This window comes from Argopecten irradians, chromosome 9, assembly GCF_041381155.1.
Source record: "Argopecten irradians isolate NY chromosome 9, Ai_NY, whole genome shotgun sequence".
Taxonomy (NCBI): domain Eukaryota; kingdom Metazoa; phylum Mollusca; class Bivalvia; order Pectinida; family Pectinidae; genus Argopecten; species Argopecten irradians.
In genome coordinates, this window is record NC_091142.1 from 36,257,498 (window position 1) to 36,271,897 (window position 14,400).

At 32.7% G+C, this 14,400-nt stretch overlaps 1 long non-coding RNA gene across 2 annotated transcripts; it reads right to left on the reverse strand.

The window, feature by feature from the left end:
• Window positions 1-39: 39 nt before the first annotated feature.
• Window positions 40-4,311, reverse strand: LOC138332199 (uncharacterized). Of its 2 annotated transcripts, none has more exons than XR_011209794.1 (5): window positions 4,075-4,311; window positions 2,973-3,136; window positions 1,549-1,605; window positions 896-943; window positions 40-439 (listed from the first exon to the last, which is right to left on the reverse strand). It is a non-coding gene; the product is annotated as an uncharacterized lncRNA (long non-coding RNA). The 2 variants fall into 2 exon arrangements; XR_011209795.1 differs by having other exon boundaries at window positions 896-966.
• Window positions 4,312-14,400: the final 10,089 nt, after the last annotated feature.

Sequence of the window (14,400 nt, forward strand, 5' to 3'; positions counted from 1 at the left end):
TTTTTTTTTTTTTTGAATCGATTCCGTTAAAATATGTTAACCATATAATTAAAAAACAATAATAATGCAATGTACCTTCAGTTTCACCTCATGACGAGTCCATGTTTCTTTTCCTCTTTGTCTCACATGGAAGGTATATATGGCGTTGCGCGTAGGGGTTTTAGGTTCAAAAATTACTTCCATAAAACCATCTGAATTTTTTAATATGAAACTTTCTTTTTCGGTTTTGCTTTCAAGTGTAACATAGGGCATAGGATATATGTCCCTTTTTGCACATTCAGCCTCGGTCAGAGTTGGGCTGGATATATCCACGCCTATTACAGTTGATTCGATTGTGATTTTGTCGTTTTGAATCTCTTTTGAGGGGAATTCTTTGTTTCTTTTTTCTGGGTCCCATGGCTTAGTTTTAACACAGATTAAGTCTTTGTAACTTATGCCTCTGAAATGTAAAAATATAATCCCTTCATAAATGAGCATTTACGTTATATGCAAATTTTGACTTTGAAATAATATCATTGTTCAGGTCTAGTATAAGGGAAAGTAACTCTTAAGGGATCTTTAAACAACCTATATTACTATAACTCTTATCTTCATCCTATTCTTACCATAACTCTACACCATTTGGATCATTATCTAATGATGATTTTATGTGTTCTAGAAATAAATAGCGTAAAACATTTCCTAATAAGAACATTTTGATAAACCATTTTCTGAAAAATTTAAAAAATGAGTGTTTACAATATGAATTACGCTGAAAAAACCATGGTCATCGTTCGATGTTCCCCAATATTTATTTGAACGAGTTGTTGTATGAGTGTGATGTTTATGTTAATTACATATCGTTATAAAGACTAAATTGGTTTCACATCTGATTGTAAATATAGTGTTCACTTACTCGTCCATTCTGCGATCTTCTATGTTTGGAAGTGAGACCTCGTCCAATCTGCAATATGATCGGTGTAACATCTATAAGATAGAAAGCTGATACTGAAATCTGACAATAACTTGGTGATAGATTGGTATGACTAGAACTATTCGTTCTGTACTTTTCGTTCTTTTTCTATATTAATTAGATTGCTTGCTGTTAACAATTAACACTTATTACACGGATACAATTAAACCGCCAAAATTTCCTCTTCGTATACTATTTTGTGTGTGCATGGAATTTTATTGGTAATAGTTAGATGTTGTGTATTATAAATGCCGTGAAATGTATTTTATGTGCCGATCGCAAAATAAAAATCTATGAATGAGCGAGAGAATGGGTCAGTAAATGGGAGTAAACTATATTATGAAAATATACAATAAACATCCATGATTGTAAAAACATTTAAATACTGGTATGACACTATGAATTTATTGATTGACTAATATCAAGTTTACATGTAGGTATGAAAGTGTATACGTGAGTACATTAATTGTATTATGTTATTTACAATTGTTTATGTATTAATGAAATGATACGTTGGGAAAACATACAAAGTATTATTCGACGAGGTTGACACATAATTATGTACTTATGATTCTGTATAGAAAATAGTTTATTACCTGCTTGGCTTACTGCCCATTTCTTTCGTTTCATCTCAAAACTTAACAATTTTTGATCTGAAACACAAAATAAACAGAATATTTTAATACAATTTCATTATCAATACATCATTCCACACGATCTGTTTTTGTTGTTTAACTTTTGCAGTATAAACGGAATTCTTACAACATACACATGACCATGACCGTTTTCGATTATGCGGTTTGACTGGTTGGACCTAGTTGTTCGTTTATTAATTAAAGACGGACCTGGTGATTTTATATTGTTTACAGACGAGCCTTGACAAAGCCCTCACAGGCCTCTATAAAAAACCGCAGGTCTGTCAGGATATGTACTCAAAATAATGACTTTAACAAACGGTCGAACCGGTTGTTCCGAATAAACGAAAACGACCCTTGTAACACAGTTATAGTCAGGTAAACATTTTGTTGGGGCTCGATAACATATTCGACAACACTACCCGTGTAATCAACACCCTTGATGTTTATTTTATGACAACCTTGGTTTGACAATCCTGTGACATGTATTTTAATGTTAGTTTCTTGTCAGTTATAACCTATGCTTTACTGTAAATCGACTGTCTTTCGCGGATGCTGATTTGATAGTAGATAACCTTATTTTACTATTAATTAAACAGTACTTGTTTAAACCTACAACCATTATGACGAGTGAAACTTGGGATAAACTTGTATCAAAATAAAACTTGGGATATATATACTTGCATCTATATTTGATACATATATATACATGTACATAATTACACGGAATTCTTATATAAAATGAAACCTTTTTGTGTTGCTAAATAAACTCCATGTTCAAACTGTTAACTTTTTAACCATGTGAACAGTGAACCACCTAGTCTGAGTCTGCAAATTAATATAGCTCCCCCATTGTGTATGTGTTGTCTTTATATATGTGTGTGAGAGAGTAAGTAAAGGCATATAAAATAGCCAACCCTATACTAATGTTTAGTTGTCAAATTCTATACGAATGGATATGGTTGCATGTTTATAAGTTTGAATGTACATGTATTGTATTTGTAATGTGTTGTTGATAAAATTGAAATTGAATTAAAAAATTGTTTTAAAAAAATTTCGCGGTTACTTATTTTCGCGATTTTCCTTTCAGTTAAAATGTTATGGAAATACCGCTGAGTTGAATTGTGGAAGCATTGTGGAATGTATCAATTCGTGGAGATAAACTTTGGCAAATTTACCTTGATTGCGAAATTCGCGAAAATACAAATGTAACTTACATGCGAAACAAAGTCGGTTTACAGTAACCAAAACGCAACTTTGTTAAATAACGTCATTGAATTACGTTAGCATCGCTGTAATATGCGTTCTAGGGGTGTACAAGATTGCATTTCAATCACGTAAAAAGACTTTATAGAATGTTTTTGTCTTGCACTACATCCACTTACATGAGACTTCTTTACTTATCCTATGCCTGTCTGCGCGCCCACGACCTTATGTCTGGCCGCATGTCAAACCTCCCACCTACAATAACAGACACGTGCCATCATGGATCAGTTATCCATTTGTCTGTCATATCGCTCTTGAACTTTTCCACATTCTTTCGTACTATCTTTGTAAAATCGGAAATAAATTACAATAAAAAGTTTTCATTGAAAATCGGTAATTTCATAAATAACATGAAGATATATTTAATGAATGAAGCATGTCATTGTTCAGATACACCTGAGGTAGATAATTATCTAGGTCGTTAACTGTTGGGTCTTGTATATGCACATGCTCGAGCAATGGCTTCAAACAATGTTATCTGATTGTTGTCCAAACGCTTGTGTGTCAGACCTGTACGGTAAGAACCGTGTAATTACGTGACTTGTATTGTAGTGTTATACAATACCATTGTTATGTTTCAATACAAAACTAATTGTTGTATCTATACATGTGTAGCCGATTAGACTTATCTTAGTATGATACTGCGGTATGATTTAAGATTCATAACGATTATGACACATGACATATTTACACTACATTTACAGAACTTATCAATAATACGAATATAAATAATGCAACACCAATCCTATCGCTTTTATTGTAAGAAATATGTTGTTTGATACTTGTGATAACAGCAAACTTTTATCGAGTGTTTGTTCTGTGTATATTCACGTTTAACAAACAAATGGCGGAGCAGTTAAAAGTACATCTATATAATTATTGTTTAAGAATCAATATAAGAATAAACAAAGAACGACAACAACATACATTGATACATAAACTGAATTAAAAGGAAATACATTAAAAAAGAAACACACTTTTCATTTAAAATAACGAACACCAAATAAAATTAACAATAAGCAGTTGTGTAAAGTAAAATAATCCACGGTTTTTGGTTTGATGCCAGCATTGTGTCCGGGCAAAGACGGGCTGACTGGATGTGTATGATTACACAATTAAAAAATATTTATAACAATCACGTAACTTTATCAAATGTCATTTTTTATATCTGATAAATGAATTTCTGATATTGCTATATCAATCTAAATATCATATTCTTACCGAAATAGTAACAAAACGTCGTATCATTCCTTCATGATATTCGGAATTTTAATATTGCTTCCTGGTTTGTTCGGATGACAGCACATAACTAATGCATTATATTCGGAATCTCTCGGTAGCTTTCTGTTGATGGCATCAAATAATATGGGTGTTGACGTATAAAGTTTTGGTCAAGCTGAATGTTTGGGGTCGATTTTTTTTCTGAAACCTTATGTCCTAAAGAAGCGATATGAAAAGTTTCATGCTTTCTTCAAACTTTGAACGAATTTGCCAAAAAACGACCTTAGCCGCTTCAATAATTATTATTCCCTAATCACGAGGTTGGCATTATTAAAAACGTTAATCAACGTTGTTCATAGGATGTATGCTCACAAATTAGTTACATTTAAAAATTCTCCAGTCTCCAGTCGAATGGATATGGAAAAATCGCTTTTATTATGCTTGTTTTGTCTGACTCATTAACTGTTAACTGTTCAACAGATAGTGCACTTATGAAATGCATGCATATGCACACAGAGGAAATAAACGGAAGTACAATTTCAAAACTATTATAAATTATTACAGAATTTTCATTCGACGCATCAGAAGCGTTTAAGGGCCTAGGATTATTGTAAATAGAGGGCGCTAATGTCGTTACCCGGCAGTATATAAAGCCGCGGTTTCAGCGAGAGAGAAGTGATAACACCTTCTAGTTAATACAAGGTTAATATAGATGTGCCTGAACAAGGCTTGCCTATATGCGTCAGTTGTTAATAACTTACGGTAGAGTTAAGATCGGAGATTGAAGTGCCTGAAAAAGGCTTTCCTCCTCCGCGTTAAATACTCTGGAGAGTAAGTTGAAAACTGAGCCTTGGGATTGCTCGTTGAATTATCACGTGTATATGAATCATTGGGAGTACCAGTGGTTACTCTGTGAGTACTCGGTAATATTTATTGCTTATGTGTGAATCATTGCTGGAGTGATTGTTCTGAGAGTACTCGGTAAAAGTGAGTGCTCATTAGCAGTGAGTACTGCGAGTACACAGTGATTTTGAGTACTCGGTAGCTCGGTTGTGTTAGGCCTTAGGGAAAGGTTCTTAATAGATAATATTATATTGATTTTATCGTAACCTTGTTATATATGTGCGAGTAGGGATTGTCAAATCACCAGAGGTAGGGGAGACTACTCGCATAAGCTTAATGATCACTCAGTATTTATTGATAATCATGATTTAGGCTGTTTGTATATTTTGAAGTTAAGTTATCATGATCACTCAGAGGCACTGAGTAATCAGTAGGATTGATATTGTTAATCATAATATTTAGGGATAGATAGAATCACAGCTAGGTCAGCTGTGTAATATTTGTATATATTTGGAATTTGATAGGAACAGTACATAATATAGACACTGTAGATCATCAGTTAATTGTGACTGGTACGGACCCGGTAAACGTCACAAGTCCAACCGTGAACGCGACGACCCGTCATGTACTCATAGGGCAAAATACCTGTCAATAAAATTTGCATATCTATATTTTACACGCAGATTCAACAGGGTAATGAGTTGGTCCTTTGTACACATATGCAGAGGAGTTATACTTTCCCATTGTAAAAATCATTAGAAAGTATCATTTTTATAACCAAAAAATATGTAAGGTATCTATTATGGTGAACATACTTGATCAAGTGAACTAATTATTAGTACAACAACCTAGATATAGAGAATTAAAGGGAAAAAAGTGGAACAATTGATCAAGAAGTTAGATTTAGATTTACAACTAGATAAACAGAAATTTAAATCAGAAAACAAGTTATTTGGAACAATGGAACTAGGAGTTACATTGCTTTTTATGATATGTATGGCTCTTTTTACAGACACAATGCACTTAAATGTAGATATAAAGTTGCATACATAGATTTTCAATGAACCATTGAACTTACTACTTATCATAAATGTAGCTCCGTAATTACCAAATATTATCAATTACTCGGATTTTCTCACAAAAAAAACAAAACAAAAAATAGAAGCACGTTTTGTTTAGCTGTATACATGTATAACTTGTAATTTTTTTTTCAAAAACATAAAATTTAAAAGTATAGTTCAATATATTGATATATATGCTTCGTTTCTATGGACGCTCAAAGCTTATCCAAGGAACAATACTCAAATTAATTTCCTATACACGTACAGAATTTAATGTACTTTCACAGATGCTTTACGGTTTTTTGGATTTTTTTTTTGTAATGGGAGGTCCCGAGGCTGCAGCGTTGACCGTCTGAGGTCAGAATAACCCATGTTCAGCCTGCTAAAATTCAGCATTTAGCATCCCATAATATGAAAGGCGATGCTATGTTTAGATCTTTCACTCGCAAAAATACATACAGTAGTTTAAGTAGTTTCGTTAAATTCTGTCTCTGTAATCTTTGGCAGTATTATATATATTCAGATTTAATTAAGATAAACAATTAGTATCTCCCAATGTGTTCCTCCAGGGTCATGATCATGACCAGCAAACGTAAATGAAACGTAACGTCATAATTTTTAATTTCTATAAGTAACGTTGCTATTTTTCGTTTTAGTAGGGTTAAGTAAAATCGCGATAATGTCGTTTCAAGAACGTGTGACATCCAAAGATGCTTATTATTTAAACTTGAAAAATATGGTATTAAGGGGAATCTCCTTCACTGATTTAGAAAGTATTTTAGTAATCGTAAAAATAGAGTTATGAATGAAGGCTTCACCATATAGGTAGGTAAGTGCTGGTGTTCCACAGGGACATATCCTCGGTCTTTTTCTATTTCTAATATATATAAAAGATATAACTGAATGAAAAACAAATGAGAACGATTTTTAGCTGATTACATCTCTTCTAAGTACTACTCCGCTAGAAACAGCTGCTAGTCTATACAATGAATTAGAAAATGTAAATGTATGGTCCAAGAATGGGATATAAAGTTTAATCCTTCAAAAAAGAATCTTTAACTTTTAGTCGGAAAAAATATATTGCCCCTCCTGATATTGTTTTTTCAAACTTGAACTGTGATAAATGTTCTTCTCTGAATATGGCAATGGCTTCATCAAATAAATATTATCTACATGTATAATAAAGCAAGTAAGCGCAATAGCTTACTCGAGTCTGTTAAATATAAAATGAGTCGTAAAACACATATCAAAATATATAATGCTTATATAAGACCCATATATGGTGACATCATTTTGATAACTGTAACCACATGAGGTAGCATTAATTGAATCAATTCAATTTGATGCTGGAAGAGGTATTACAGAACTGTGCAAGGGAATTCGAACCTCGTACTTTAATCTTTATTGTGAACTTGGTTGGGACATCCTTGCTGCAAGACGAAAAAAACACTGACTAATTCTTATGTACAAAATTATCATAAGAGCTGCTCCCACTTACTTAACAGGATTGATTGAATCCTTTCTAAATAATGCTAATCCATACCTATTAAGAAATGCAAAACAATTATACCGTCTACAATAAGAGATTATAATGAACTTGCAGCAAGATTTGACTTAACTAATATCACATCATTATACCAGTTTAGGCAACTCCTAAAAAGATCTGTAAGTGGCATTACCACAGACACAACTAGGAACACTACATTTGTAAATAACAGGTGTAAGGAAATTAATATTTTATTATATTAACTTAGAAATTCTTCAAGTGATCTTAATTTTGATCTTTATAGGGGCCATCTAGATGAACCACCAACTTGTAGCTGTTTCAATGCTCATGAAACAGCACTTGCATGGCCATTTCATCCTGATTGGCCATGAAAGGGGATTATGTGTAGACTCCACTGTGGTAGCAAGAAATTTATTAGTCACACCTTTTCTTTGTGAGAGGTTGGAAGTATGCTGTAAATTGTATTATCTACCACAATAGGTATTGTAGCGTTCCGCGGGGAGGTACTACAACAATTTACGTAAGTTCTATTTACAATTGTATTTACATTACATATATACATGAGCCATAATCCACATAACACATACCAAAGCTAATATCGATCTAGTCCTAAACAGTACAGGGGGCAAGCCCTAACTTCTCTTCAAACTCTTAACTCTCAAACCCCGAACAATCCTACTTGCTCCTTATATTAACTAGACCTAAACTAAATCTAAAATTTTGTATCAAAGTAGGGAGGGGGACATTTTAGATACCGAATGCCGGTATCTGAGAGAGTGGACCTAAATCCCATAAATCTCTTCTTGATTAGGGAGGAGGGGGACATTTAGATACAGAAAGCTCGGAGTGTACTTAGATTCAGTTTAGATTCAGACCTAAATCTCATGAATCACTTCGAGCCCCAGAGAGCACTGCTAGCCCACCAACCTTTATCTGCTGCGTACCTAATTGTATCTGTCCCCTAAAACCCATCCGCTCCCATATTGGCCACTAATGATATAAGAATATAGTTCTACGGATTACACGCTAATTACTACGCACTAATGGCTATTAACGAAGAATATTACACAATATTACATTTCACTCCGAATTACAGTCTTTACTGGTAAGTAACGTTGAGTCAAGGATACATACACTAAACCATTCGTTAGAAGGGGTACAACGATTTGATAGTTTGAGATTGATGTTTAGATCTGCACTTGGATCTAGACGTTACCTCCTTAACACGAGTACATTCTAGGGTCACTTGGCTAGTCAAGTGCAAAAATTACTCATATTTAATTGATTGTATCATCTGTCCACTAAGTATTTTTTCCTATGTTTAAAACAGGTTTCGAAGTAATTTATGCTTGTTTTATGAGCTTATTCAAGCAACGCTTTCACTGAAAGTAGGATGTTAGAATTGTGGCTTCTGTTCCATTGCATAATCGTAGAAGTCGACTAAATTTGGTATCTTAATTCCGTGGTTACTGAGATAAAAATTTCAATAAGGGCGATGATGAAGACATATTTGATATGAGCTCAATAATGTAGTGTTTGACATGCATGTACCTTCTCATTTCCCTAGCCTTCGTTTGAACTTTGAATGATGACAAACTCATTAGCTTTGTTTCTTTTAAAACACTTTAATCACACAAATACATGATTACAAAAACAAACCGGCGGCATTTTTTTGGTAAAAGATGTTTTTCTCGGGATATTGTTCTTATCCAAAAATAGACTGTTTCGTGGTATATTAAATAATGGGTAAATTATATACATTTAAAGATCTATTTTTCCCTGTGGTAGATTAAAATCGCGATATGTTGAGCGGCAAAGATAACCGGCAATAAAATACATTGATCATACCTTAAAACAAAATGGAAGAAAAATATGTGTCCGTGTGTTCATTTTTAGCTATTGCCATCAAAAATGCGTGGCAAAAATTGAATTTTATTGGGATGTTGCCGATTTGACCATATACACGACAAATAAAAGTCATAATTCCCCAATAAATTGCTTGACATGTACGGATGTTTGCCGAATTTATTGTATAGTGGTCTTTTGTTTCAAAAATATAGCAACTAACTTTAATAAGACTCTAATTTTCTCTAAAAATATCATCATATACTACCAGTACCCCCTAATGTTTAGCTACAAAATGCACGATTTAACCCTTTATATAAAAAAGGTGTTATTATTAAGCTTCATAAACATATCGACAACAACATATTCAATGAAGTACACCAACTGATTTTCGCGGCGACTTCATTTCGCGAAAATAAAGAAATCTACTTTAACTCTGCACTTAATTTACATAAATAGAGCGTCAATCAATCAAACATCCTAATCACTAATATATATTTGTTTTAGACTTGAAACGAATTGCAGATTTTGTTGTATTCGGATGCTTAATAAGTATTCATTCGCGACCATTCGAATATTCGTTTCAGCTCTAATTCAATTTACAAAACCACATGAATATCACATCCATGTTCCGATAGTTTATATATTAAGACAAGTATTTCGGATGCATTCTCGAATCGGGTTGATAACTCTAATTGGTTAGCGTTAAACCTCGTAATACTTAAAGAAGAAATAAATTAAATATTCACCAATGTTTAGCTATCATTTTTATATCATGAAAAGAAGCATAGCTGTACTACATAGTGAATTCTACAAAAACGATTACGTGAAGTCATGTTCCGATTTGGATTTTTGTTCAAGAGTTTGAATGCTGGTTAGCATCAACACAGTGCATAACCTGTTACTTACTCTTTATAACCATTTTTATCGTTAATAATTTTGATAAGTAACCACTGAGTCCCTTTGATAAAAAAACTTTTTTTTAAACTAAAAAAAAAACATTTAAACTAGTTATTGGTATGCCAATATATCACTTCTTAGGTATATTTGAATATAACTATAAAGTGTGTATTAATACGTATTAACCTTATATATTACTGTTGACTCGTAGATTGTTGTGTTGTTTGGAAATGCTGGCAAAATATGAAAAGAAATTGACACTTTTTATTGCAGGTCCACAGGGTTCAGTACATATTTCTGTCACCAAATAACAATGCAATTATGTTAACTTTATTGTAGCATGTAGTAGGAGCGCTGGTTTGGCCGGATTTGATTTTACAAAGGTGTACACATCGTGTCCTTTTTGACCTTGTCAGAAAAAAAGGCGGCTGTAGATTATAACATGCAAATATGGTGTATAGGGAAGTACGCCAACCAATTAACCAATGTACCTATTCAATGTTATCTGGACATACTGGGAATATTGTTTTTAAGGAAAAGGGTTTAATCTAAGAGTGCATTTCCACAAATCTGCATGTTTTGTGCCAAATAAAGCAATTAAACATTTTTTCTCAACACTAGTCTAGATCTCTGGGTTTCTAAAATATATAACATACGTATTTCAGGTGATTGAAATGACTACCTATATGCTATACTTGCATCATGTAATCTACAATTAAAGCTGCGTTATCACAAGAAGGCAATACCATTGACTAATCATTATACAAGGAAATTTCTATTATAAGTCGGTATCAAGTACATATTGCGTACACCCCATAATTACCCGACAGTAAAAAAAAAACAATAAAGCCCAGCGGTAATCTACGTCGCGTTTTAAAGGGCCAGTATGTTCAGATCTATTGAAAACCTCCACCGTAGTAGCAGGTCCCAAGTCCGTGTTGTGAAAAGGAGGAGATGATAACACTTGCTTAGTTAATAAACAAGTCTCGTGAGACGGTGTAACCTAAATCATACCTTTAAACAACCACAACCAAACCCAAACCAATCTATTCAAATGGACCAGGACATGTATGCATTAACTTCTGTTGGATGATTTCCATTTTCATAAGTACAATGGTTGTGAAAGAGTTAAATGAATAAGGAAGTCATATCTAAATAATCGTAGCAAATCCAGAACCATTCAAATATATAAAATAGGTTATTAGGTGAAATGATATACATAATTTAGTATGTCCTTTTAAATAAATAGGTAATTAATGTTGTAATTAATTGTCATATTTGTTGATATAACTATGTTTAGATTGTCTTTCTTTTTGAAATATCTATTTTTTTTCTACTTTCTCCTTTCGATCTGGGTTTGTTTACTCCTGATTTTGTCTATTTTTATAATTATTTATTATTTAAGTCTTGTAAAGCGACAACAAATGCGGATTGTTTTTACACCAAATGATTAACGATATACGTTTTATCCTGTGTTTATGATCAACAATGAAAATTACAAGGACATTGTGAGTATCGCAAAAGCACATGTACTGTGTTTAGTTGGTTTAAATTACCATGGTGCTGACGATCGCATTTTTATTTGTTTCAACCGCAACGATTTCGGACTTCTTTATTTTTTACATACTTAATGTTAGAAACTTTCAATCAAAAGTTATTTCAACTTAAGAAATGATAAATTACCAAAAGTGCTCGAATAAAGTCCGTAGTTTTTAGGTATATGCATATTGCCATAAATGTAAGTGTACATGATCGTGAGTGTGTGGTTTTAGAGAGACCCGATAGCTTCTAAAATGTAACCTCGCAAATTGATAATTTTACGCTTTATTCAACAAAAGCATGCACATGTTTTGTTAAAGCCAACCGTAAAGCGATGTGACAACTGATTCGATATCCACTAATGTAATGTACAAGCAGCTGCCTAAACGATAATGTGATCTCCAGAAATCAATATCCCTTTGAAAAGGCACAGACTGATCCCTTTCGAAGAAACGGTTCTCCTGACATCTCGCGAACTTTTAAATGCATAATATACATGTATGTAATGCTGTATGATGGCCTCTACCCTGTCGTCTAACAATTAATTGTTTAAAACATTAATTGCTTTTTGTATAAAATACGAAGACACGTATATTTATGTTTGTATTAATAGTTTGAAAGTTTGACCAAAATGTTGGCATCCGTTAGCGGCACGGTAACTTTAATATTTACACGTTTTTGGCTTAATATTCATCATTCAACACAAAACAATATATTAACAATAAAATCAAATTAAAAATGAAGTCGAATAATATACCAATAATGAAAATGATCAAATTGACCAAATAAACAATGATACATTCAAAACAAATGCATTCGTCACCAAATCAGTTAATGTAATGCTAAATGAAAAAAAGTTACAAATGGAAAAAAATATTAGACAAAGCAAAAATACACTGCCCTCCAAAAGTTGTTACACGTGAACCTATACAAATATACATAAAGTACAGAAATGTGTACACATTTTAAAGGGACAATTCAGTGAGGCCAATTCTGATACATAACCACGAATCAAAATATGACACAAATGTATTGTTCTACATTCCTTATGAAACATATAACAAGATATAATGACAAACTTCACGACAATGTTATTAGTAAGTATTTTGATTCCAAATCGTTGATCAATACGATAAAGCAGGTACAACATGTACGCTGTACCTATAACCAAGCCAAAGTCACGCACTTTAAACACATATGGGACAAAGAAGTAATTCCAATTGTGTGAACAAAAATGTAAATTTTTCGAGGCGATCTGCCCCTTTATCAAGATACACAAAACGAACACGATTACATAAATACTTTGATATGTAACACGTTAAACAAATGAAATACACAAATGTAACCACTGAGGAATTGATAAAATAATGTTTAGACAAGAACATGCATCTGATAAGGTAAACACACTACTGTTAGTAAGAGCGGTTTGAGTAGTTCTAAGCAAACATTTCTTTACTACAATGGCAAGTGCCAAGGTTTGGCATACAAGACATCCGACCACTATGTGTAATGGCGGACAGTAAGCGAGTCACATACATTTGACTGCAGTGGGCTTTTCTAGCATATCACAGTAAAACCAACTAATCTATTAGAACTTGTTTGTATCCGATATATATGTAAATTTCAATGTACTATTAGACTCTATTGTCCCTTTAATACAGGCGTCAGTAAATATCATTGATCAACTTATTTATCTTCTCTAACACATGAATTGTTTTTTCACTAGTTTTCTAGATATATTGCAAGAAAAGAAGAAAAAAATAACAAATGAACAGAACTTTCGGAGGGTGGTGGATACATTTGTAATGTCAATGCAGATGTTGATAAACCGATGTAATACAATGAAAATACATATTCATACAGTATATTTAAACTACACGTGATAGATATGGAGTTCCATATCTACATAGTAAACAGTGATCTTAAATGAATGCCGGTTTCATGTGAAAATTAATGAAACGAGTCTAAGGTTTTTATTTTTCGTGCCTTGGCGAGCAAAAATTGAAACTTTGTGACGGGTTTCATAAAATTCCATATGACATGAATACAAATTTAAGATATTTTTATCACATATCTTTTACAACTTAAAGAATCTCAACGTCAAAATGGGGGCCACCATTTTGTCACAATGTCCTCAATCATGACGTCACGTTATTGTTTACAGACGTCAAGTTATGACGTCACATAGAATTTCCAGCCAATGGGTATACATTGTATTACACAAGTAACATAATGAAATATTACATAATCACTGAATCTCTGGCGGATTATGTGCTATAGTTTATAGAAAAGTATAATAATTACTACATGCAATATGTAATCACAACTAAATGTGTATTATTAATAATGTTCAGCGTTACAGCGTAGCATAACAACATAGATTTTGAAAAAAAAATCTTGATGATTTATTCATTAATCGGATTTAATTTACATCAATTGAATAAAATTTTCAGATGATTAAATTGACGTTAATTTCAAGAAAATGTCTAACACACACAGTGAATTATTTACTTTAACTTAAGCACATTATGAAATAACTCAGTACTAAACCAACATATGGCAACTATAAGATTTAACACATTATGTGACATGTAGTACATGTGCACAGGTGGTACGGCAGCTATATGTCAC